The sequence below is a fragment of the Coturnix japonica genome, chromosome 5 (assembly GCF_001577835.2).
Source record: "Coturnix japonica isolate 7356 chromosome 5, Coturnix japonica 2.1, whole genome shotgun sequence".
NCBI classification, from domain to species: domain Eukaryota; kingdom Metazoa; phylum Chordata; class Aves; order Galliformes; family Phasianidae; genus Coturnix; species Coturnix japonica.
The window spans coordinates 28,003,343-28,027,698 of NC_029520.1; the positions used below are offsets into that span (position 1 = coordinate 28,003,343).

At 42.3% G+C, this 24,356-nt stretch overlaps 1 protein-coding gene and 1 long non-coding RNA gene across 13 annotated transcripts in view; one reads left to right on the forward strand and one right to left on the reverse strand.

The window, feature by feature from the left end:
* The window catches only part of RAD51B (RAD51 paralog B), a 321,371-nt gene that overhangs the window by 262,390 nt on the left and 34,625 nt on the right, over positions 1–24,356 (forward strand). The window lies entirely within an intron of this gene.
* Positions 11,459–24,356, reverse strand: part of LOC107314957 — a 67,842-nt gene continuing 54,944 nt past the window's right edge. For 5 of the 8 annotated variants that reach the window (XR_004307326.1, XR_004307325.1, XR_004307328.1 and 2 more), the window contains 2 exons: positions 18,926–19,166; positions 11,459–18,579 (listed from right to left, as the gene is read on the reverse strand). This is a non-coding gene — a long non-coding RNA (uncharacterized LOC107314957). The remainder of the gene's footprint in view (positions 18,580–18,925; positions 19,167–24,356) is intronic. The other 3 variants (XR_004307323.1, XR_004307322.1, XR_001555688.2) reach the window with 3 other exon arrangements.

Below are 24,356 nucleotides of genomic sequence, written 5' to 3' on the forward strand. Positions count from 1 at the left end.
AAAATCATTGCATTGCCACATATAGAAAAACACATTCGTTGCTTTTTAAGATCCAAACCATCCCGGATAACCAGTGTTGCCAAACAGCGCTCCCAGGGAATAAGGAACAGCAAACATTCCTTGCAGTTTGTTTGAGTTCAGAGCTTCTAACTCCACCTTTCTAAGCCTCGAGAGAGAAGCATTTTTCCTCAGCACCATCTGGTTTGGCGCTCTGGAAAACTTCAGCTTGGCCCACGCCCTCCTCAGCCCCTGAACTTTCTAATTTTTCAGCTGCCAGAATCACAAACTGCCCAGTTTTATGTAACTCCAAATATCTGCAGTAGAGCTGGAGCATACACACATGGAGGAAGTTTTGTGGCTTTTAAGCTATGCCCAGAAGTTTGCCTTAACTTTCTTTGGTGGGAGGGGGAGGAGGAGGAATGCAGTGAGGGTGTACATAGGGCTTTTCGAAATAGATCAGAAGTTCTGCCTGCAAGGAGGATAGGTGTAGTTTTGGTTTTGAAATCCCTTCCCTTTTGGAAGGGACTCAAAACACGTTTCTTGGTTTGAGTGTTTTCGCTGTTATGTTTGATAAGTGTAAATACACCAAAAAGAGTTTTGAGAGATTTTCGGTTCTTCGCTTCAGTTGCCTGTTGCTCTAGGGGACCAAATCTAACTCATAACAGCTATTGCCAGTGTTTGTACAGCCAAAAGGGCCAGCGGTTTTCCCCAACCCTAACAGCTTCCCAGATCAATCTGCTGCGCCTGGGCTTCTGCAGCCAAGCAAAGCAAATGGACATGCAGCTTTTGTGGCATTTGAAGCTTTACAATCCAGTACCACAGAAAAAAGATTGTCAGCCACTCAGAGGAGTCAGGCAGGGCACGAAGGCTGGCATTTCCAGGGCCCATAGCCCCTTCCTTTTCCCTCTTTCTCTTCCAAATCATTTACAAACTTCAACGCAATTTTTGTGTTTATCTTTTCAAAATAAATATGTTGTGGTGATGTGTGTGTTTGTGTGAAAGATAGTGGCCTGGAAGAATGGGAGAATGAGGTTTAGCACTGTAATAACAAAACAGCAAACAGCCTATCAGACCAGAGGCAACCCTGCAATGAACTAGTGTATCCAAACCTGTAATCACAAGTGACCTAGCAATAACAAATCAGTGCATGCCTATGTGTGTGGGAGAGAGAGGAGCAGAAGCGAGAGAAATACATTCCCAGAAGAGCTAGGAGAAAGAGAACAGAAGAAATGAGGTGTGGAGAAGATAAACAGGAGTAGCACACACTTTATGCATGTCGTTTTTGCATGCACAGCCTAAGCAGATGAAGTTAAAGCTTTCTTCCCGTTTTCTACAACCTACAAAAACGATGTGCTTCTGCCAAATGCTGAAACAGGAGCAACAAGTCAGCATCAGTTCCTCCTGAAATAAAATGGAACCTGCATGCAAACAAGAACTTTTAACACATCGTCCAAGTCAGAGTTGCTATCTGTGGGCCAGTTGTGCCAGTGGTCTGTAGCCAGAGGAGCCAGCGTTAGGACCTACCACAGTCATACAGGGATGAAACTAAATGAAAAGTAAAATGGAAGCTTACAGAAATAGGCTGTCAGTAAGGTTAGTTTTAAAGGGATGTGGTTAAAGATAAATATCAAACTGTGCATAGCAGAGCTATGTTAATGAATTGCAGTCTTTACAATGACAGAATGAGAGTTCTTACACAAGTCAGACTGTAGATGTGGAGGTGTGATGCTCTTGCCATAGAACTGAAAAATTCCAGTCTTCGTGCTTACAGGTGCGGGGATTCATGAACACGTGTATCCTCTGTCAGTGGGAGAGACAAAAGTGGTAGTGCAAATGGAACTACTGCTTCAGACTCCTTAGTGGGATTTGTTTCTGAAACCTCTTTGGGATTCTGTTGTTGAACAGCCTGTGTGCTGCAGGCTGAATTTGGTCCTGAGGGCACTTAGTATTTAAAGACATTAATAATTTAGAGCTGTCTGCCACAGCTTCATTTGGTATGATTGGAGCTCATGACCTCTTCAGGCTCTGATTCCCAAAAAAGAAAGGGACTGTGGTGCATAGCTGTGGAATATGTGTACCTGTGGGCAAACCTTCCACAGGGGCTGAGTGTCATTAATGCTTGGTGAAGATGGGAGGTATTTTACATAAGTGCTGCTTTTTTACCAGCTGTCTTTGCCATGCTGATTTCATATAGACAGGATCGAGGTGTGAACAGTGTTGTTACTGCAGCAGTCCAGCTGACTTCCTGAGCTGCTGCGTCTCCAGCAGAAAAGCCCTTTACTCAGCACTGTTAGGTGTGTCCATAGCCAGTTCCAGGCTCAGAGGGCAAGAATACAGCCTCAGAATGCTCAAATGGAGGCAACAACAATGCTAGATTCACAGCCAGGGTCAGGGACAAGACAGCTGCCCAATTCTTGGAGAGGCTACAGATAGTTGTCAAATTCAGACTCTGTGGAAAGCACCAGAACAGTATAAATGGATTTGTATGTGGCTTTTTCTTTTCTTCCAGGACTGACTTGAGGGTCCAGATAGCTGAGGGCTAAGCATACACTGAACTTTGTACATTCTAGTCAAGGCACTGGTCAAAGCTGGACAGTGGCACTGGTTGTGTGGAAGCAGGAGGTATTACTCTGTGTTGTCACATTAAAGGCCTTTTTCCTCTGAAATCAAATGTGGGCAGTGTGTTGGCATAGGACTTCTTCCTTCTCCACCTGGTCCAGGCCAGCTGGCTCAAGTCTCTAGAGCTTGGCAGATGTGTCTTGGGCTGGGTGCATATCGGCAGTGTCCTCCCTCTCTTGAAATTCCACCTTTCACTTGAACTACTGTTGACATAGTGAAGTTATTTGTGCAGAGGATGAGGAGAACTAAAAAGAAAGATGAGGTCAAGAAGTGCAGCTTTGAGCACACATGCTGAGCCACTCTGAAGTGGAGGCTGGAATGACAGAAATGACAAGTGTGGCAGGCTTGGCTCATGGTTCTGATATGGGGCAGAGGGCCAGAGCCCTGTCCTTTCCCTGAAACTGCATAGGAGTGAATGGCCCAGGATCACTATTACCCTCCATAGTGGGATGGCTGTGAGAGGACTGGGATGTGAATGTTGGTGAAGCACATTACTTTTGAGGTCAAAGTTGCCCCACATCCCATTAGCTGGGGAGAGGTGTCTGCTGAGAATTCTCTCAGCACAGTGAAGGCACACTGCAGGCCCTCACAACCTGCACCCAATTGCTTCTGCCTTCACCAGCTGCCAAGTGGCTGGAGCCAAAATCGACACTGCTTTATGGTGCCAGCCCCAGCTCAGAGGATGTGCATATATTTTTCTAAGCTACACAAATTGACATAGCAAATAGTCCCAGCATGGGAGGAAAAGGTAAAACATTGTGACCTCATTTTAACAAAATGTTAGTAATTAAAAAGCATGGTGACTAAAACATGCCAGCAAATATCTTCAGATCCTAAGCCACTCGTGCCCAAAATAAGCAGTTCATGAGCACATTTGGAGGAAAAGGTAGTACTGGGTGTTTTCCTCTTTCAGCCTATGCAGCTTTTGAATCCTGTGCAGTCGGCTTGCTTCTTTGGACTGCTTTGTCCAGGATAAAAGGTTAATTCAGGAAAAAGCTGAACTTCTGTCTCTTTGGATGGTAAAAATGATGAAGAAAAGTTACAGTGAGCCTGACTTTATTGGGAATGAGTTTGTGTCCCAACTTCTCATCCTGGAAATTAGCACTTTCATAATGAGGACCTACAGTGTCTTGAGAGGTGAGATTTCAAAACTGCAGATAGCACGTTCTTGTGAGATTTAGCAGCAGCCTTCTAGAAGGTGTTCTGTAAAACTTCCTTTTTTATTCTCCCTCCTTTATTTTTATTTTCCTTCTGTTTCTTCTGCTGCTAAAGATGAATCAACAGACTCAGATCTCTGACTTTTGAGAGAGTTCATGTGGCATAACAATGGGTTAAATCAAAACATACACAAAACCAAACAGCCCTGTTTTCTAAGGAAGTTTGCTTACAGATCCAAACATCATATCTAAATTAAATCCTTGTTTTCCCACTACTACCCAGAAACCATGGGGAGATAAGTAAGATCAGATGGGGAAAAAAAAAAGAGGTTCAAATTTACGTCAAAAACGTTCTCAGTGTAAAAGGATGTTCTTGGCTGCCCCGTCAAGGAAGGAAAAAGGAATCTTTCTGTCTACTCCCATTTTACAACTGGCTAGGTACACATTCTTTTTTAGCTTTCTTCTGAATGAGTTTTGCTGGGAACAGAATATTGGCAGGATCTGGTAACACAAACCTATGTTCCCTTATGCCTGGCCTCTCTTACTGGGAAGATAACTTTAGATGAAATGCTGCATCCCTTCTGTGTCTTGTGCTTAGTTACAAGCAGTGTCTGACTTAGACAGGAGCTGTAAGGAAGGCCTCAAGCTCTTACCATGAGTCTCACACTATTGTAGAAAACAGGCTGTGCAGCAGGGTGTGCGATGAGGCCAAACAAGTGGCCTGGTGGAAGGAGTGGATGACAGGGGAAGTGGAGGCTGAATCAACTGTGTTTGACCTCTGCAATCTCTGCTGGGAAAATTCAGTTTTATTGTTATTTGTGCTGAATTGAAAAAGGACAAGAAAATCAGTGGCAGAGGAGGGAGACTAGATTGCATCAAATTAGAGATGAAAAAATATGTCAGTGACTTTCATTTGAGGCCCTTCTCTGTGTATGGACTCTAAGATCCCTCTCATTCCCACAGAGCTTTCTCAAGCTCACAGCAGGGCTGAAAGTGGATGTGACTGTCTGTATTGCCACTGTAGGAACAACAGGACTGAGAGCCAGAGTCACATAGTGGGTCTGGATGTTTCCCATGACTGTTGCTGAGGGGTTCAACACCATTAACTTAGCAGATCCACACTGACTTGTGATAGGCATGAAAGAGGAATTAAGATGAATAAATCCATGGCAGAGCAGGGAACACTGCTGAGGACTTCTGAGGGCCTGGCAAAATTGTGCATTGTGACTACACATCATTTTATATCTGTATTGGAAAAGGTGCACACAAGCCTTCCACAGGCAAAACCTTGACAGTGTTTTTACTTACCTTGTACTGCTTTGGCTGGAATCTCCTTGCTCACTATCTGAGTACAACCTCTCATTGCACAAGAAACCACAAACGTGCTGAGACATCGCTGTTGCAAACTGAACCCAGCACGGCCACATCCGTGGGTATGGAGCTCAGGGTTCTTTCCTCCCAATGCTCACCGACCCCAGCACAGATGCTGTCAGCTGTCCATTACTCCAGGTTGCTGTGAGCCTGTTCCCTGGCTCTCCCAAAGTGCAGCTTAAGTTTCCAGCAGGAGGGCTTGAGGGACCAAGAAGGAGACCTTTTGCCCGCTCCAGTGACTCCAAGTTGTGCATGCCTGGCGCTGACCTTCTCTGCCCTTTGGCCTCTGCCCTTCCCTCCTGACCTTGCAGGATTATTCCTGCTGTGCCTGCTCCAGGACAAGGCCCCTTGGCTGCGGTTTTAATGTGGAGGGTGACTGCAAGAGGAAAGCAGAAAATCCCCCTCTGATGAGTGGCTTTTGTTGAGGGCAGTAATCAATACCCTGCACCGAGTGCAGTGCTGAGAAGTGCGTTAAACCTCTGCCTGCTGACCTCCCCGAGGCCGCTGTCCTCTTCCCACAGCACACTTCTCCATCCTCAAGATATCAAATGATGCCTGTCCTGCTCTGTTTTCTTGTTTTAGCCTCAGGAGCAAGATGGGAGGCAGAGTTCTCCCTGGAAAAGCTGGCAGTGGATGAGGGGAAGCCACTCCTCTCACTCCTGCACCATAGGCAGAGCCATTTTGTGTTTGTTTATTTGCTTTTCTCTGAACCCTGAATTACCCAGCAGTGCCGAAGGCAGGTCACCAGACTCAGCAGACAAGATCTGTTTTTGCAAATTCTCCCTCCCTTCTTAGTAGAGCTTGTGGCCCCTGCATCACATTCAGGCCATTCCAGTGGGGGAGTGAGAAACTAGGCCTGCAGATTGCATCAGTGCTCTTTTCCTAGTCATGCTGGTCCGTTATAATGAGAAAATACTCCAAATTCCTAGTGAAAAATCCTTTCTTCCTTTGGTTATTACTGGGTCAGACAAGCTAAGCTAGCGCTGCAACACAGGATGGTTAGCAGTGGTGTCGGGGTGGGAGGTAGGACTCCTAGATCTCCATCCCAGCTTTGTTTCTTACTTATTTTATGTAAACCTGAAAATCACCTAACCTGCTACACATTTTGTTGTAGCAGAGCATGAAACAGGATCAGTGATAGAATCCCAAATGTTGTTTAAGACCTCAGTTAGCTAATGGGAGTGAAAAGATCCTTCAGTGAAAGTGATTGAAATGCAAAGCGGTAGGACTTTCTCAGAGCTGGTTTCTGAGCAAAGCTGATTTCAGTTGCAGCAGCACATATCTTAAAAATGTGCTTCCTTTTTTGAATTCCCAGTCCTCATCTGCTGCAGAAACTTAACACATGTTCTGGACAGTAGATTGGATCCAAACTTGACAAAGGCTTCAAATTCCAGGTGCCTTGCCTCATCACTGAGCCATAAGCTGTGAGGTGTTGAAGCTGGTAGCTAGCAATGGAAAATGCTGGGGAGAATGTATCAAATAAATCTCCTTGCTGCACTGTGCGATACAATTAATTAACTCATTTTTATGATTTTTCAGTTGCAAAACCTAGTGTATGCTCAACACAGGCTAGAAGTTTGGGGACCCAAAATTTGTGTATATGATACAGTGTCAGCCTCTGTCCTGGTATGTGGAGATAACCTTAGATTCCTTTCCTGTGTATTTCCCATTTCCTCTTTTATTTTCACTTGTGCTTCAAATCACAATTTTCCCATACTTTCTAGTCTTCTTTAAATATTTTTAAAGCATTCTTTAGTCTCATAGTAGTCCTTGTGAGTAAATGTGATATAAAATCAAGTATTTTTCACATGGGGAAACTGAAATGCAGAGTAATCGAGAATGTAGTAACTTAATGAATTCCAAACCATTTACAAACTCTAAAATACATTTCCCTGTCAGCCCATATCTTATATTTTAATATCAGAAAGCCATCTTTGAGCATTCTTTAAGTGAAAAATGATAACCGTGTGATAGTGGTCAAGGTGTGATAGTGAACATAGTCATTTTGGAGGAATTCTGTGGGAATTCCAGATACTCATCAAATCTCCATGTAGTCAGAAGGTCATATTTTATATTGCATTACTTCCATTGGTTTTTGAAACAGCTTTGAGACATTTCCAGATACCTTGATTGGAAAAAATGAAGATAAAGGTTGAAACCCTGATAACTGCTATAAAGGTATGAGAATCTGATGGAAAAAATACATACCCTTCTTTCTTTTGTAGTTCACATAGCCCCTATCTACATAATATCTGAGCATCTCGTATGTATTTAAAAATAGAAATAACAATAACAAACCCTGTGTCTCTCTTCCTTCCCAGACTGTAAGCGAAATAACTGTATCTGTTCAAAGGACATTTTCCTTCTGGGTTCTAAATATTTAGCCGTGGTTTTGCACAGTTTATCTACTGTTCCATTACTCCATGAAGAGGGGGGAAAATGATGCCATTTCCATTATTTTGTAGAACACAGAAAGCCACAGTGTTATGTATTCCCTCTGCTGATTCCCATGTAGAGTTTAACCAATGCTATTTGCAGCGCTGTTCATTCATTGCTTTTTGGCTGCACAGCCAAGGAAGTTTGGGGCAGGATTAGGTGTTGTGTAGGCCACATGTGATGTTAAAAGAAAACTACTGTGTTTGCTAACTTCAGCCATTCACAATACTTATAACTTGATAAAGTAACATTTTTTAAGCGATCTTTTTTTTTTTTTTTGCTTTGTCTTTCTTTTTTTTTCTTTATCACCTTAACATTAAAGCACGCTGTTTTAATAATCAGCTTCACTTCTCATTCTAATTTCTGCTTTCTCTTTTGACATAGTAGTGTGTACAGATCCATGTCTTCCAAGTTAATTATTGTTCTAAGCACACTGTACTGGAGTGCAAAGGATTTTCCTGAAGACACTTAGATTTACATCCACTGTTAGACCCTTTCCTAAGGCAGTTCTGAACATCCATCCCTTTCATGTGTCAAATTTCTTACATTCATCTACATGAAAAGATCTGAAGGTCTTGCACTGACCAGGTAGTCTGCACAGTCAGTTGTGCTGGGGGAACTGGGTTTGTTGTTCAGAGAACAAGGTGCTGTGTGGGACACAGGTTATAACCTCTTTAAGTCCTCCCAAATGCAGCAACTACAGAAAGTAAAGTTAGTGGCCATAAAGGTACAGTTCACACTGTGTTGAAGGCCTCAGAGTTGGTCACCCCCATGTGCGAGGCCTTGGACATCCAAGCAGGGCCAAGTTCCATAAGAGTCACCATTTAGATCACCTTTTTTTTTGCTGTTGCAGCTGTTTGTGTATCCTACATCAGGGAGGCCTGTGGAGAGACCTTGACGTTCTGTGTCACTGTGGCAGCAGTCTGTTCTTTCGATACAGCATGATAATTGCTAGCATGTCTAAAATTTCACTTCTTCTGCCAACATTGTCTCTATCTTTTTTTTTCTTTCTGTTTGACTAAGCAACAGGGTTTATCTTCACCTTTTATTTGAGCTTAGGGATTCAGTTGGATGGGAAGTAGTGCTATCGTTTTGTGAAGTGAAGACAGTATATAGATAAGTGTCACAAATACTCCCCTGGCATCCAGGGGTGCTGTGTCTCGCACATTCGTACTTATCTAATGGTACAGGGAACGTCGTGGGCCTCTGTGGTTGCAGAAGTGTCTCCAGTTATCATGGGAGGAGAAGGAATGTGAGACAAGTCTAGTTTTTTTTACATTCACATGCAGACAAGCATTAAACTGAGACAGCCGCATCTTGTGATCATTAGAGCTAAAGGCTGCTGAGCAGTCCTATAATCTGAGTACTTCCTGCCCTTTTCCTCGTGGTTTAAGACAAATTTCCATAACAGAAAATATTTCTCTTTCCGAACTGTCACATTATTTCCAAGTTACACAATCTAGCAGTAGAAAAAGTAATTATGAATAATACTCAGTTCCAGAAACAGAACATTGATACTCGTCTGAATGTATCATCTGCAGTGCATTTAATGGGAAGTGTCTTTCCCATAGGAACCTCCATGCTGCGTCCCCTTCCTTTATACACCTAGAAAAGCAGTGTTCTCTTCTGCTTTCCACAGAAGGATCTCACGGCTATTAACAGTTTTAAAGAGTTATCAGAATTTAGGTGAAAACTTCAAAAAGTGCTTTCCTTTTGTAAGTTACTTCTGACAAAATATTATTTTTTCTGTCATTATTGCTGAAAATAGTGTTTATTTGGGAACAGGAGATCTCTGTCTTTTGGTTAATCTGCCTGCAGTATCTAGCCATCAGTTTTCTGTTTTGGGAGACAATTCTCTTATTCTTTACAAACTCAAGCATGTACAGATACTCCATCAAGAGTCTACCTGTTGGTATGCTCTAAAACTCCTAACTTCTCCCATCACTATTCTCCGAAGTCCTTTATGTACTCCAGTCCATATTGAGACCAGTTCTGAAGTCATGCACACTGGGGTAGGAACCTGTGAGAGCCTTAAGGAGGCTTAGGTCAGTGCCTTTATTCTAGCTCACTTCTCACTCACCATTCTCCAGCCCACGTGTACACTTATCCACCACTGCAATAACCTTAACCCTCCTCCACCTTCCTTTCTCTCTGTCCACTTTATTCCAGACACCAGCCCCAAATACTTCCTCTCCATCTGCTGGTCAAACTACACTGTAGGAATATGGGAGTAGGAACTCATACCTGGAGCATGAGAGCAGGAACCCAGAAGTCTTGAATTCTAATCCTACCTCTGACATGAAGATGCTGGGCTAGATGTTTTAGCTTTCATCTCCTGGTTGTTACCCTGGATGGCTAAGCAGGAAAATAATTCTTAGTTAAATGCTTTGCAGAGGTTCTGTGGGCTTAATTATTGGTCTATGAGTTAGCAAGATTAAAAATACAGGCAACTTTGTAGCTGTTGAGGATTTTAACCACAGCCATCTCTTTCAGTGTCTGTCATTTTTTTAATTAACAGAAGTTAGTCTTTTAACTGTACAGCTTAATAGCTTTACAGCTTGGAGTCTCTGAAAGGCACCACAGCAGATTCTGAAAATGTAATTGTGTGTTGTTATAATTATGGCTAAGAAATTTATTTTGTGTATTAACAGAACAGGAAAGTAAGACTGCTTTGCCCTTGCTACTTGGCACAACAGAATCCAAAACCCTGTAGATTTATGCCTTGGTCCTGCACCAGATCTGTACACCACATGTTATACAAATGAGAGGTCCTTTTGCCTACATAAAGCATTGCGTTATTATAGACAACACTTTTTAGCAATGGATCTTATAAGATATACACCAAAAGAGCATGTCTTATTACTCTTGTTGACTGTACAAACTGCATAATGCAGTGCATTGCAGAAAGTGGCATTAGCTAACACGGGTTCCAGCCTGCCTTCTCCATAGTCTAACAAACAGGGGCTGTAAGAGAAGTCTCTGCATCCTTCCATAAAATTACAGAATCAATAAGGAGCAAACTAGTTTTGTAATTCTTTTGTGTTTAATTTCTTCTGTTGTTTCAGCATCATACATAAGAGTACTTTAGGCATATACATCCAAACCTGTTTGGCCATGACACACACTCAGCTCTCTGTGACTGAAGTCGCATGCACATACAACATGGCAGAAATGTGTGTCTCTTTTAGATTTACTAATTGTGTAGGACTGAAAGGGTTAATAAAAACCTTCTGCACATACCTGGTATATAAAACTGTCATGTAATCAAATGAGAGGAATGCACTCCACTGTGTACATTAGCAAACACTCCATGCAAGCTGGCTGGCTGAGGCTCAGGGTTTTCAGTGCTGCCTTGCACTACAAAGCCCTTCTTTGTTCTCTCAGCTCTGTTTTAAATATCTGATGACTATTCCACACCATGTCGGTGCCAAATCCCCTGCTTCACTGCAGGCTCTTTACAACAGCACATTGTGGGCAGATCGGATGGGGATGGGCTGGCAGTGTGGGTATCTCCCCTTCCTTTGCTTCTCAGGCAAGTCCTCTCACCAACTCGTATCCCCCTGTAATTTCTGTAGCCCGTTATGCAGCCACCTGGATAGTTTTCAAAGCCAGAAGGAGTAACTAAGGAGTGCAGAAATTCAACTTGGATCCTGACATGGCAACTGCATTCTGTGAGTGTGCATCAGGATGGGTGTAGTCAAGGTTCAGCCAAGGAAGGCAAATGAATCAAAGAGTGTTCTTGCAACAAATATTTTTGTTGAAACTTGTTGTGCCTATACCGTTGTTGGCTGGATTTTGCCTAAGCTTGCTAGCCAAGTGGGACTGGGCTTTGAAAAATATTAGATGAAAGATTTCCTATGAACATGCATACATAAAGGCAGGAAGTAATGCTGATGACTCAGGAGATGGTGATGTTCCTTCTTGATTTGGAACCTAACTACTTTCCCGGAAGGTTTTTAACACTGCAGTGCACATCTTATCCGCTGCTAGGTGAGATGTTAAACCAGGTTAAGGATCCAGTACTCGTACTCATTAAAGATACAATGGACATTTTTGTATGACTTCTGTCTATATTTTATTTAGAAAGGTGATGTAGCATTTCGTACAAGGCAGTACTCTGGTGTTTCCTTAATTACTGCATTAATGCTGGTTCTGCACAAAATATGTATTTTTCATTTCAGGGGGGAAAAAAGAAAAAAAAGAAAGGCTTCTTTTGTACAGGGAAACCTACAATAGGAATATAACATCTTCTTGGTCCTAACCCTACTAACTCTGTTCACTAAGAGTACTTCTATTTTTCTGGATAAATACAGGGTTAATGTTATTTCCTCCAGTGCTCCAGGATTTCTGTGCATAGACACTGGGGTAGGAAATAAACAGTAAGCTTTCTTGCTTAAAAGAAGATCTTATACAATATTATTTTAGTAGCACTGCCCACTTTTGGCCATTAATGTGAAAAGAAGCTGAACTGCTCGATTTCCTGTTCTGTTTCTTGTTTCCCTTCCTGAAGCTCCTTGGCATCCAGTTTTGATGTGCTGGAAACCCTGCCCTGCAGTGGGTGGCTGCAGTGCCTCCTAAAATAAACAAACCTGTTTTCATTCAAATGTCTTCATTTCACATGCAAATATTTCCTGGTAGACTCACTAAGAAACCTTTTTCTAAAGTAAAACCTATTTATTGAAGGCCACTTGAAGGTGCACTGTAATGCTTTTGCTTAATCATTTGAAATCCATGAAAGCTAAAATCACTGAAAGTATGGTTTACAGCACAGTAGAAGCTGTGCAAGGCCATATTCTCCATTAGAGCTCCTTGGCCTAAATAGTCCCATTCAGCTCACACTCAGCATTACTGTGTATCAGAATCCTACAGGGGACTTGCCAAAGCTGCCTGGGCTATGCAAGTGCCATCACAGAATCATAGAATGGACAAGACAAAAGACATGTCACTCCTGTCTTTGCTGTGTTTGTTTCAGTAATTCAGGACCGAGTACTTCACAAAGAGAAATGAATTTTCCCTTCATGGTAAAGAATTAATACACGATGAGGAGGTGTTACTGTCATTTCACTCAGATGTGATATAGCAAGAGTCAAAAGAACTCTCCTAGTGGTATATAGAAGTCTGTACCAGAGTCAGAAATTGATTCCATGTGTTGCATGATCAATGCTTTATTCATTTAACCATTGGTTTTCTTTTTGTGTAGCACCGCCCATCACATACGCAATCACAAGCAAGTTCACAAATGTGATCCTGTCCCGTTAGGCAGAGAGTAATCAGACAGTGAGAGCCTCACTTTTTAATACTGTGGCAAGGACTATGAACATGGTACTGTCCCTTTTCTTGAAGAAGAAAATACCATGGCATATTTTTAATTTTCCCCCAGAGTTTGGTGGAAATCAGATTAGTGATTACTGTCATTCCAAAGATGAATCAATTCGCTTTTTTGTGATACTTTAAGATGTTCCTGCTTCCTCTCTTTGCCCCAGCCTCTTCACTGTCACTCCACACAGGTACCCCTTTGGAAGAGAGTGGCAATCCAAATTGGTCTTAGTCAGATCTCCACAGATGAATGAGCAAGACCTCCAAAACAGGCTGTCACTAGAGAAGTCTTGTACTGTTTGTACCAGATTCATTCTTCTGGATTCTCTAGAATGTTTCTTCCCTCTTTGCTCATCTTTATCCATCGCTGGCTGCTCAGCCTTCCACTTCAAAGCCTTTGCATATTCCCAGTGCCCACCCAGCTGCTTGCATAGTGGTACTCCAGCAGAGGGACATGCATTTCTGTCAGGGATGTAAGAACTAGCTCATTTGCTGTTATGTTGCTGTTATTTAGGTCTATGATCAGCTTATTTACAGGGTGGTCGTGACCATCTTAGCACAGGGAGATAGTATTTCTCTCTTCCAGGTTTATCATTCACCAGAAGAGTATTGATTTACTCTATAAAGGTATCTTAGGTGACTCTCAGCAATTACAGAAAAGTTAGGTTTTTCAGAGACAAGGCTAAAACCGGTACCCTACCTTGCAGGTGTGTGCTTTGTCCTTTGGTACAGGTTGCCAGGAAAAAGGATCAAGTTATATCTGGAGGGACTTGTGAAATGCTTCTCCTTTAAAAGCAAGCTGCTCTCAGGGGGAGGACGGTAGCTGGTGTAAACCAAGAGATACTACAAAGATCTGCACCAAAAAGGAGTAGTTAGACAAAGTAAAGAGAAGGCTACGTGTCTATTTTTTGTCAGTAATGACAGAAGTAGGCTGTTTTCCCGGCAGTCAGCGTTTGGTGGAGCTGAAAGTATGAGCCAGGTATTATGCCATTGCTTCAGATGGGACTTCAGGGAGAAATTAGTTTTTTGCACTCGCAAAATACTAGTCGGCCTTAACTCAAAAGTATGGAGTTCAAGAATGAATGCAGAGCCAGAACAGCTGGGATTCCTGATTCAAGGTGATTGAAACTGAGCAAAGAATGACCACTTGAAGTGGAGTTCTAACTGCTAGTGAGGACCGTGTGCTCCTGTGTCTCACACCAAGTGTGCTGGTCTTGTTTTCTGTCAGGCCGACTGAATGTCATGTGGTTTTACTTTCTTTCTCTGATTTGGTTGTGTCTGAAAACAACTTCTTGTTGCCATTCACAAGAAGATGCAATCTTGATGAAATACATCTGTTATCTGTCCAGCTGCCATACTCATCTACTGTCATCTGCTTCATACCAAAGCAGAACCTCCCACTTTGCTTTCAGTTTCCATGACTTTCCCTACCACAGTGACAGGCACCCTTCTAACTACATCTCAGCTTTCAAACCTTCTTGCACCAAACTTACTTGGCTTTCCTGTGAGCTTCTAAATGTTTGGGCTCAAACCTTCAGTCCCAGGAGTTCCAGATAAGTCGGTCATTGCATAGGTCTCTGCTATTGCCAGGCTTTCTGCTTTTCTCTGAGCACAGTTGGGCATAGAACTTTTATCAGCTGGTGGAAGTTGAACTCTGAATTGGAAGAAGAGCTAATGAATCATAGCAGCATAGGAAAAACCACTGACTGAAGAAAAGCTTACTGGACTGAACAAAGTGAGAATACCCTTCTATCTTTCCAGTATAAAATAAATGCTTATTATTAAGTAGATGGTGCTAGGGAGATACATTGTGAAGATTTCGTGGGTTTTTGTTGTTTTTTTTTTCTGAGAGCTCCAAGAAAGAAAAAGATTTCAAGTGGCCTTTCTCCACTTTGTTGTCAAGTCAGCCTCTGAGTCTCCCAGGATAACAAGGGTGCCTGATACACTGAGCAGATGCGCCTTGAAGGATGTGAGGACAGCTACTATATTGGGATCAATAGCATACTTTTTCCCTCTGCAGTTTGTAAACATTAGACCTGATAAATGCTAGATCTGCCTCTTCCTTTCTGTTTGTCCTTAAAGAACATCTGAATCCCATATCCATACACTGAAATAATATTTATAGGGAGCTGAGTGAGCTTTGCAGCATTAGGAAAACCTACTGAGTTCAACAATGACAGAGTTTCAGGGTGAGCAGCTGTGGAAAACCTCACAGTGTCTGGATGCTTACTACTTGTTGGGAAGTCTACCTATGTATGTTGTCTGGGAAAGTACTGTGTATGTTTGCTTAGGAAATCCAAGTGAAATTTAGATGTATGAGTGTTGGTGGAAGTTTTATGTTGATTCCATTTACATTTAGCTGAAATACATCAAATTAAGTTGCCTACTGCAGTCAAAAGAAATAGTTTTATTTGTACTGGTAACGTGTGAGCTACAGTGTGCTACAGGCTGTGCTGCTTGGACCTCAGTTGATTAACAGGGTATTTTTAATGCGTTTGTAATGTTTTGAGGGACTCTTATGAAATTACACTTCCTCCAGCAATCTCTGTTTAGAAATTTTGTACTTTGAGATACACATATTAACAAAGTGAGTGAATGGAGGAATGTATTCAGTTGTTAATGACTTTAAAAAGGAATGGTTTTCACTTTAAACAAAATTGGAAGGCAGTTTTGTTCCTAGGATGTATTCTGAGTATGTACTGCTCATGCAGTGCTGAGTCAAACAGCAGCCATCTGTAGGTGCAGCAGAGCTGAATGAAGGTCAAGGAAGAGTCTCTGCAGGTGTCTTCCCTGAGGGAGCTTTTCATACCTGTTATTCCGTGCAACCTAACCTATTATATAACTGAGAGATTTGCTCTTCTGAAGAATGTTAATGATCCTCAGGGACCATATTGTGTTGGCAGGAATGATTTAGAAGGATTCAGAGTGAATGTGAGAAGCAAAAGGCAACCTTCATCTACTGCCATATGTTGGATGGTGCTGTTTGTCTATGAAGGTGTCTGATCCTTCTCCAAAACATCAGAGATACAACTGCTCTCCAGCATTAATAGATAAATCAGCAACGAGTATATATTTTCTCTTTGTGCCTATTTTTACGTAGTTTTGATCCTGATGAAATGCCCTGGAGTGACAGCCCTGCTGATTTCACTCTTGTATTCCAAAACCACAATGAGTAAAAACCATGAGAATGCAAACTGCACTGGCTTGGGAGAAGGACGTGTCTTTTCACATAGCGGGTACCCTGTAAGATACAGTCTGGAGCAAAGCTAGTTTATGAGCTGCCCTTCTGACAGTGGCAAAAAGAGGAGGGAAAGTAAAGGCTGTGCTGTAGTACTTGGCAGAGGGACAGCATGCCAGCCTTTGAAGAATTGACTGCAGTTACAAAAAAGAACTGGGTAAAGTTTTTCTATCTTTTTTCATCTTCTCTCAGTAGTGCTAAATAACCAAAATACACAGTAAGTAGGAATGCTCTGGACATGTGGGTGATCCTGGTATTGAAAGAATAATTGCACTGCTCTGCAGGGACAAATTCATTATAGGGAACTGAAATGCATGGAGTTTCAGCCAGAACTAATTCAGCCTTTGCCTTTGAGTTGGCTCTTACAGTCACACTATCTATTAGAGGTTAAGAAAACTTTTTTGTTCTACCATTAGGATCTCTTGGATCTGTCTGTCAGTGTTTATAATGTATGCTCTACCTGTTCCTGCTGTGAACAAAGGACTGTACTGCTGGCAGCTCCGTACATCCCATGCACAGTTTTATTTTCAACCTCTGTTTTTTTGTTCTTGCTGGAATTATATCATACAGAAACCAGCTATCTGGAGTAGAGAGGTAATGCTGATCTTCCGACTAAGAAATCCACCCCAGACTTACAATACAGCATTTAAAGGGCTGTTGTAGATGGCTCCAGAGTGGACACAAAGCATTAATCCACTGGAGGAGCTGTGCTGACATCCTGGACCCTGAGAGGGCAGCTGGGGTGGCTTAAGAGCAACAGTGCAGTTCCAAGAGGAAAGCCAGGCTTTTATTATTCAGACTACAGTCAGCAATTGTTTTCCTTCTTGTTTATTCTCAATATATTTAGACGTGTCTAGTGGGCAGGAAAGTGAAAGGCTGGGAGTGCCGGCTCTGGGCAGCCACAGCACTCCCAGGTAGTCTGTGAATTTCCTCCTTGCAACTCTGTCCCCGCTGTTTCAAACTGAAGCTGTAGCTCCTGCCTGAGCATCTGGTCCTGAATCTCACAGCCTCTACCTCCAGCCTAACCTGTGCTCATCTGTCTAATTTCAGTGTGTCATCCCACACATCTCTGCCCAGTCGTTTCAAGTTTAGTCAAGAGTGGCTAGGCCAGGATGTGTTTTAAAATGAAACTGCATGAAGGGTGTAATTATACAATATTCTGTAATGATTTTATGATAGCAGCTGAAGGCTAGTGTGATCCTTTAATTTCAGCTGGGTCCTTGGAAGGACATGAGTACCTAAATAAAGTCTTGCTCATTAAATGAACCTTCACAGATTCAAAAGGATGCTATTAATGAAAGCAGAACATCTAATATTTGTTAACTGAATAGAACCCAGCAAGTTTCTTTCTCAGGTCTCATTAAGTTGTGTGAGAGTACAGAGTGACCTTAGAGCTGGCAACTACCCTGTAGATAATTCCTCCTGCTTAGGGATAAGAACAGCCAGCTGCCCGTCCTTCCCCTGTATTAAGATGTCTATAAGAGAATAATTTGAAACTAATTTGTACATCCTTTATCTTCTGCTGAATTAACTCTTTGTGTGGGGTAGTTCTGTTATGATCAAGTACCAAATATCTGCATCTATCTTCTCTGCCTGTGCCCTAGCTTCTCTTCCAAGCCACTGTGAGAGAGACAGTGGAGAAACAAGCCCATTTTTACAATATTAAAAACATTTGAATCATTATCACAGAACTCATGACAGTTCCACCAATATCCAGACACTGATGTTATGCTATCATAAAAGTGTCGGGACCAGCTTTTTAACTGATATAATCCACAGGGGGGGAATTTGAGCCATAGCATGGATTGTGTTTTAGAGAATCAGATCACTGCATGGATTCACGTGCCAAAAATTCCTTTTATAGCACTCAGGGTGACACCTTTCTTCCACATTCTAGTTTGCTCAGATTATTTGCATATAGCCAAGTGTGTGCACTCAGTTTTGCACGCTAAATAAAAGTAAACTAATTGTAAAAGTAAACTCGTGATGGTGGAGGCAGAGGATATCTGAAGTTCAAACAGGGGCACAGATAGAGATCTGACTTGCTACCTTCTGCCATCTTGTGTATTTGATTCCATTTCTGAAAGGCAAAAGTGCATTGGCTAACCCCAAATATACGACCCCACAGTGGGGAGTTGTGGAGTTTGAATGAAAACAGAACATCCCACATGGGTCAGAGTCACCTGCAGAAGGCATTAGTGTGTTGACTTTGATAGGAAGAAAAGGAAAGGAAAAAGAAAAAAGATTTAAAAATAAGAATGTGTAAAAACTCTTGACTCCTAAGCTACTCACATTTCATCACCTCACATTTCATCACCGCTGTCATGAGTGCTAGTTGCAAAGGTAGATTTCTAGTTTGGAAGACTAGAGAAATGTCAGTGCTAATACGCTGGAGCTTCATGGGCAGTGTATCAGAGTCCCAGGACTACTCTTGCTGGCTCCCTGCAAAATCAGTGAGAGATTTTAGGTATATGGCATATACTTAAAATTATAGATATACTTACAAGCAATTGTATTTATTATTCCACTTCTGGAGACTCCTGAACAAGGGAAAAAACAAATGCTCTTTACCTAGGATACCTGTTTCAAAATGGATGAGCATTCACTTTACCATTCTGTTCTATTATTTTTGTATCATTACTGGTTTACATATGTACTGTGCAGGGATGAAGGAATGCTTTTAGTCTCCTGCGCACCAGTATCTATATCATGAATTAAAGTGCTTTGCTAATGGAGCATATTTTTATTCCTAGCAAAATAATAGAGAATCTAAGAGTGGGTATCTTACCTGTTAGCATTGACCTTTTAAGAAAGAGCCTGATGGAGTTTGATGAATTGAGCCAGAAATGGTTTATGTCCACTTTCCTCTAACTACAGGCTGTAGTCAGCGCCTGGAGACGCTGTTTCTGTTTTGTCCAGTTCAGTCTTCCATGCCCAAAGCAGTGGGTTTTTTCCGACTTTCTTCTGCAGAGTTGATGTTTTTTGAGCTCTTGCTGTGCATGCTGTCTGTGGGAAGTGTCTGCTCACACCTGGGGGAAAGATACAAAGCCTTTAATTGCTTCTGGAACAGTACAGAGAATTGTTTAGACTAGATTTACTTTTCTGATTTGTGCTTAGAGACAGAGCTGACCTCTACCATGACTACAAAGAGCACCCAGCTGAGGTGGTTAACATCTCTTAGGAAACAGTTCAGGAACGAGCCTAACTCACTGCCCAGTGCTGTAGTGATTACAGTAAATCCTCATCTTCTGCTGACTTCAGCAGGGTGTTTGTAGACAACAGTTCTAACAGGGTCGCAGAGCCTAAAGAATGTGAAGCACGAAGGCTTCAGTATCAAAGTCTGCTTGGCTCTTATAACAGTTTTCTGTAGCAGCTTTCATTTCTAATACTTCAAACTAGTATGTTTTTCCTTTAAATATATACATGAATGCTCTGCCTGAGTGAAGCATGAGGAAAAAGTTCTGTGTGACCTTTAAGGAAAGCTGTGGAGTCTTTTTGTCTTGTGTCTCTGACACTGTGAGCTTGCCTAGTGGAATAAGTCAAATCCCACCAGAGAGCTCTGCACAGCCCCTTACTTTACCAGTTAGGTGTCCTTATTTCCCCAGTCCTTGTATCATGTTTAGGATTGCTGTAAAGATTTACATGACTGTTCTATAATGTTGCCCTTGCATGCTGCACCGTATGCATTGCTACAGATCCTGTCATTGTCAGTTAAATCTCTGTAGCTGTTTTATCAATCTCTGCCCTGCTTTATTTAGCATCCTTGTCTCCTGGTCCTTATGTTGCCCCATTTCTCTTCTGCTCCCACCGTACAGAAGGTGTCCATATTTCTTTTGTTCTGCATTGAAAAAATAGAACATATAAAATTACGCATGTCTGTTTTATTACTGGTGAAGAGTGTGTGAGCACACTGCAAACTGGAACCTTGATTACTGCTCTGTAGCTTCTGCGTACTGGTTTGGTTGTGCTCCAGGACCTATATATCTGTATCACAAATGTTGTTGGGTTAGTTGTAGTTGATGGAGTACAGCCTAGAACCTATGTATTTAATATAGCAGGAAATAAGATCCCTCCTTTTTTTCTTAGGAACAGCCCTGTAGGGCAGGGATGAAGGGCACTGACATACAAGTGATATTGCTGTCTAACATACTCACAGCCAGGAAGAGTGTATCTCAAAACAACCTTCATGTATCTGTACACGAGGCACATGAGAGTGTACTAATTTAAGACAGCCACAACATGAAGTTTGTCATTAGGTGAATATACAGATTCCCTCAAATGCTAGCTAACATTGAAGCTGGATAGATGGCTGCTGATTTTACCTTCTTCCCAACTTTCCATTTCAGAAAGACACTCTTTTTTCCCCCTTCATTCTATTATTTGTATGTACAAGCAAAATGAAGATGGAAGGCTAAAGCAACCAGACTTGACAAACACTCCCTGCTCCTCCTCAAACTGACTCTTCAGTCTGTGCTTCAAAGGCAACAGGCTACTCTTCTCCTAGCACTACAGGAAGTAGCTGTACTCCTCTGGACTCCCAAGGCCCCACTGTCTTGTACCATGTTCCAGGGTCTTGTTTGCTGTGCAGTGGCATATGATGCTCTCTTTCAACAACTCCTGGCAGCATACTGCTGCCTAGAAGCTGTAAGCTAGAATAATTAAGCACCAGAAGATGCTTCAGCACTTATAAATATGACTGAATTACTACCAGTTTGTCAGTAATGCTGTTTGTTTTCATCTTAGTTGTCCTTTAAACTCTGTGAGATAAGATCTCAGCTTTAATGAAAACAGGTTCCATTTGTTATTTGAGATGTGCTTTTAACTGCTAACGATGGAGAATCTGAGGTACTGAGATCTCAGGTCTGAGAAACCATCTGGAAACAAGAATGATACTGAAGAGCCAAAGAAATGTTCAAATCAAGCTGTGGAATGGGAATGTAGTTGTTCTCTGTCTTGTTTTTATAACAAGATTTGATGAGGAAATTGGAAATTTTAGATAAATAACTTTTAAAGTATATGATAAGGAATTTAGAAAGTATTTTACCATCTTCATTCTGAATGTGCTGCGTCTGTAGAAGGTAGTCTTCATGGTTTTTCTGTTTACAAGGCCTAGCAGGACACATGGTAACTGAGGCATACTTGATGAAGAGTTTGTAATGCATTCAATGGGCTACCTTTGCAGCTGCAATTACCTTATGGAAAAAGTTTCCCAGGAACATATTTAGGCCATTTCAGCCACGTAAAGGAAATGAATGTACAGCAGAGGTCAATGCCCTAACTGTTGTGTGCCAGAAATCCTTTGTACATTCTTTGAGGTGGTATTTATGCTGAAGTATGCATTATCTGTAGCATGTTTATAAACATGCCTGCTAATTCTACACAGTGTTTCTGACTGTAGAAGCTCTTATAATAACATATACCCCAGGGCTTAACTTATCCTTTTCCCAGCTTGATTCTTCTTTTTGCTTTATAATTCATTTAATTGGCTAACACTGCGGCAACTTAAGTCTTGTTGTGTTTTTTTTTTCTCTCTCTCTTTTTTGTTCTTTTCTTTATTTCCCCCTCACAAATTATTGCAAGTCATTGTGCACTAAATATAGTTCTGCTTTCTGCTTTCCAGATGCGGAGAGCTTGGCATACATCCTTAGAGCATTCCAGCCTAATTCTTTCTCTCTCTTTTTCTCTCTGTCACAGACACACGACTTTTCAAAGAAAATTTATTGAGTTCCGTGCTGCAAGAAATTCTTGACAGTTCTCTTTGCAGAAAGGAGATTAAGTTTTAGTAGAACATATGTTACGTTTTCTGTGGGCTTTATGTTCAACTGCTGTACCCCGTGTTTGTTGTTGTGATGGTCCAGTACATGGTTCTTGTTGACTGACCTAGTTCATGAAAAATTTCATCTCTGCGCACACCTCAGTGTGTATTTTAATGATTTAGACCTCAGATTTTGCAGTCTGATCTATCTGGGCAAATTTCTCTTTTGATGCAACTGAAGCACAATAGAATATCAGGGCCAACTTCAGAGGTGTTTCAGCTCAAAATATGGAAATTCCACAGCAAAAGTCAGTAGAGCGGAAAAGTATATACATGTCTGAGCCACAGCTGCAAATTCAGTTTGGATGTGATTAGAACTTACTTATTACAGTTATCCAAAGCAACACTAATTTTCAGGAAAATTAACTTTCTGCTCTATTTCTTTTGAGAGCTAGTGCTGGTATCCCCATAAGGCAAGTGACTGGTAATGATCAAGTATTTCATACATTAGGATATGTAATTTTCCTAGCTTTTAAAGCTATTTGGTAGAGCAGGACACACAGAAAACAGGCATTTCATTTTGATTTTATCAACAATCAATAGTGCCTTGCACCTGTACAGTATATTTTTATTTGAATGCGTCCCAATTTAAGACAGGTATTTATGCTGAAATTTGTTAGGATCAATGTATTTGGATCTTCAACAGCCACTAAAATGCAGCTGTGATGGCAGCTATTTGAGGCAGGAAGCAAGGAAAATGTTGTGCTTTATCAAAGCTGTAGTGGGAACTGATTGGCAGAATGTATTTACTGTGAAGATAGGTCTGTCCTGCCTAACACAGTGGGTAATCCTGACTGGGGCTTTGACATGCTACTTTTTTGTAAAGTAGCGTGTCTTCATTTTGAGACTTGGTTAAAGCAGCAGGAATACATTTCTCTGCAGTCTTTTCTAAACTACCTCAAATCTGTGCTGATCACAGCCCCTTCTCCCTCAGCACAGTACTCTGTCCCCTCAGCATATCTGCTGGGAGAAGAGTGAGCCCTGCCCCACCACTCACCCCTTCCTTCTGCTCCTGCTAATGCGAGCAGCCTCACTCACTGTTGAGCCTGGCTGGGAAAAACGGAGGGTTCTGGCAGAGTGCCATTGCTTGATTTCTATAATGCTTACTTAAGGTCATAAGTGTACAAAGCCTCCAAAACATCGGCAAAGCTGAGAGGCCAGATAAATCTGGTTCTTAGGCCTGATACGTGTGCTGCTCAGCTGATGATGAGAAGCTTCCCAAGAGGCTTCCAGCCCTTGGGATTCCAGAGGAACTGTAGTACCAGGTGCCGCTGCCGGGGCCATCCCACAGCAGCTTGTGCAGAAATACCAACAGCAGGCCATGGTTTGATGATCACCTGCTTTTCTCCCAACACAAGGAACAAGTCCTTCCCAACAGAAAGTGCTGTTTGATGGGGCTGTCAGGCAGGATCCCGCAGGGCGTGCTGCAGAAGGCTGCTGGCACCCCGCTCTACTGGAGGCTGGCTGCTGGGCGGGGGCTGCAGGAGAAGGCTGCTCTCGCAGCCTAACAAGGGGCCGCATTGTTTTGGGGCCTATCGGCTGGTTTCTGATTCACCCGCAGCCAACGCGCCATGATCAGATCACAGCTGGCCCAAGGATATGCTTTCCAGTGCGTTTAGCACTTGGAACAGTCCCAGGTTTTGGGAATGCATGGGGAGGAGGAAGGGACAGCTGTGAGACAGAGAAGGGAGCTGATTTCTGACTTCCCTTAGGATGAGCTTTTATTTCATAATTTGATTGAGTTAGCAGCACTTGAGATTGTAAAATTAATTTGAAGCCTATCTAGATTTGGAAGGAGGGGCAAATAGGGGCAAAGGGGGATCAAATGGGCAGCATACTCTGTCCTGCTCAGCTGTGGCACTGCTTGTGGCAGCTCTCAGATGGTTCCTGAGTACTCTCTTGCATCATCTTTTAGCTCAGGGCTTTAGGGCAGCTCTGCTTCCCTCTGCACAGCAGGTTATGTAGCAGCTGAGATGGCGAGAGCAGGGAATGCCCCGAGCGTGACTGGGAGCAGATCTGGGTTTCAGTACCAAGCTGACCTTTCCATTTATCTTTTCAGCACAGCACAACACTTTTGGGCTATTCCTGATGTTTTTGTTCAGATTTCCTGATAAACAGTAAACAAACAATTCCTCACCTCCTAAACTAAGCTCCCCTGTGTTTTGAAGGCAGCTCTGCTGTTTCATCTAGGGGCAGCTGCAGCTCAGGGAGGAATGAAGTGGTGCCTGTCTGCTTGCAGGTCCTTCAAATATACCTGGAACCTCCTCATCATCTACCAACTCCTTCACTTCCCAGCTAAAGGCTTTGTCACTGCTTTGCTTCCAGAGCTGACCTGCAGCTGTGAGTGCAGGTGCTGCCATGAGCTTCTCTGCTCCATCACAGAACTTAAGTAGTAAACTAAGCT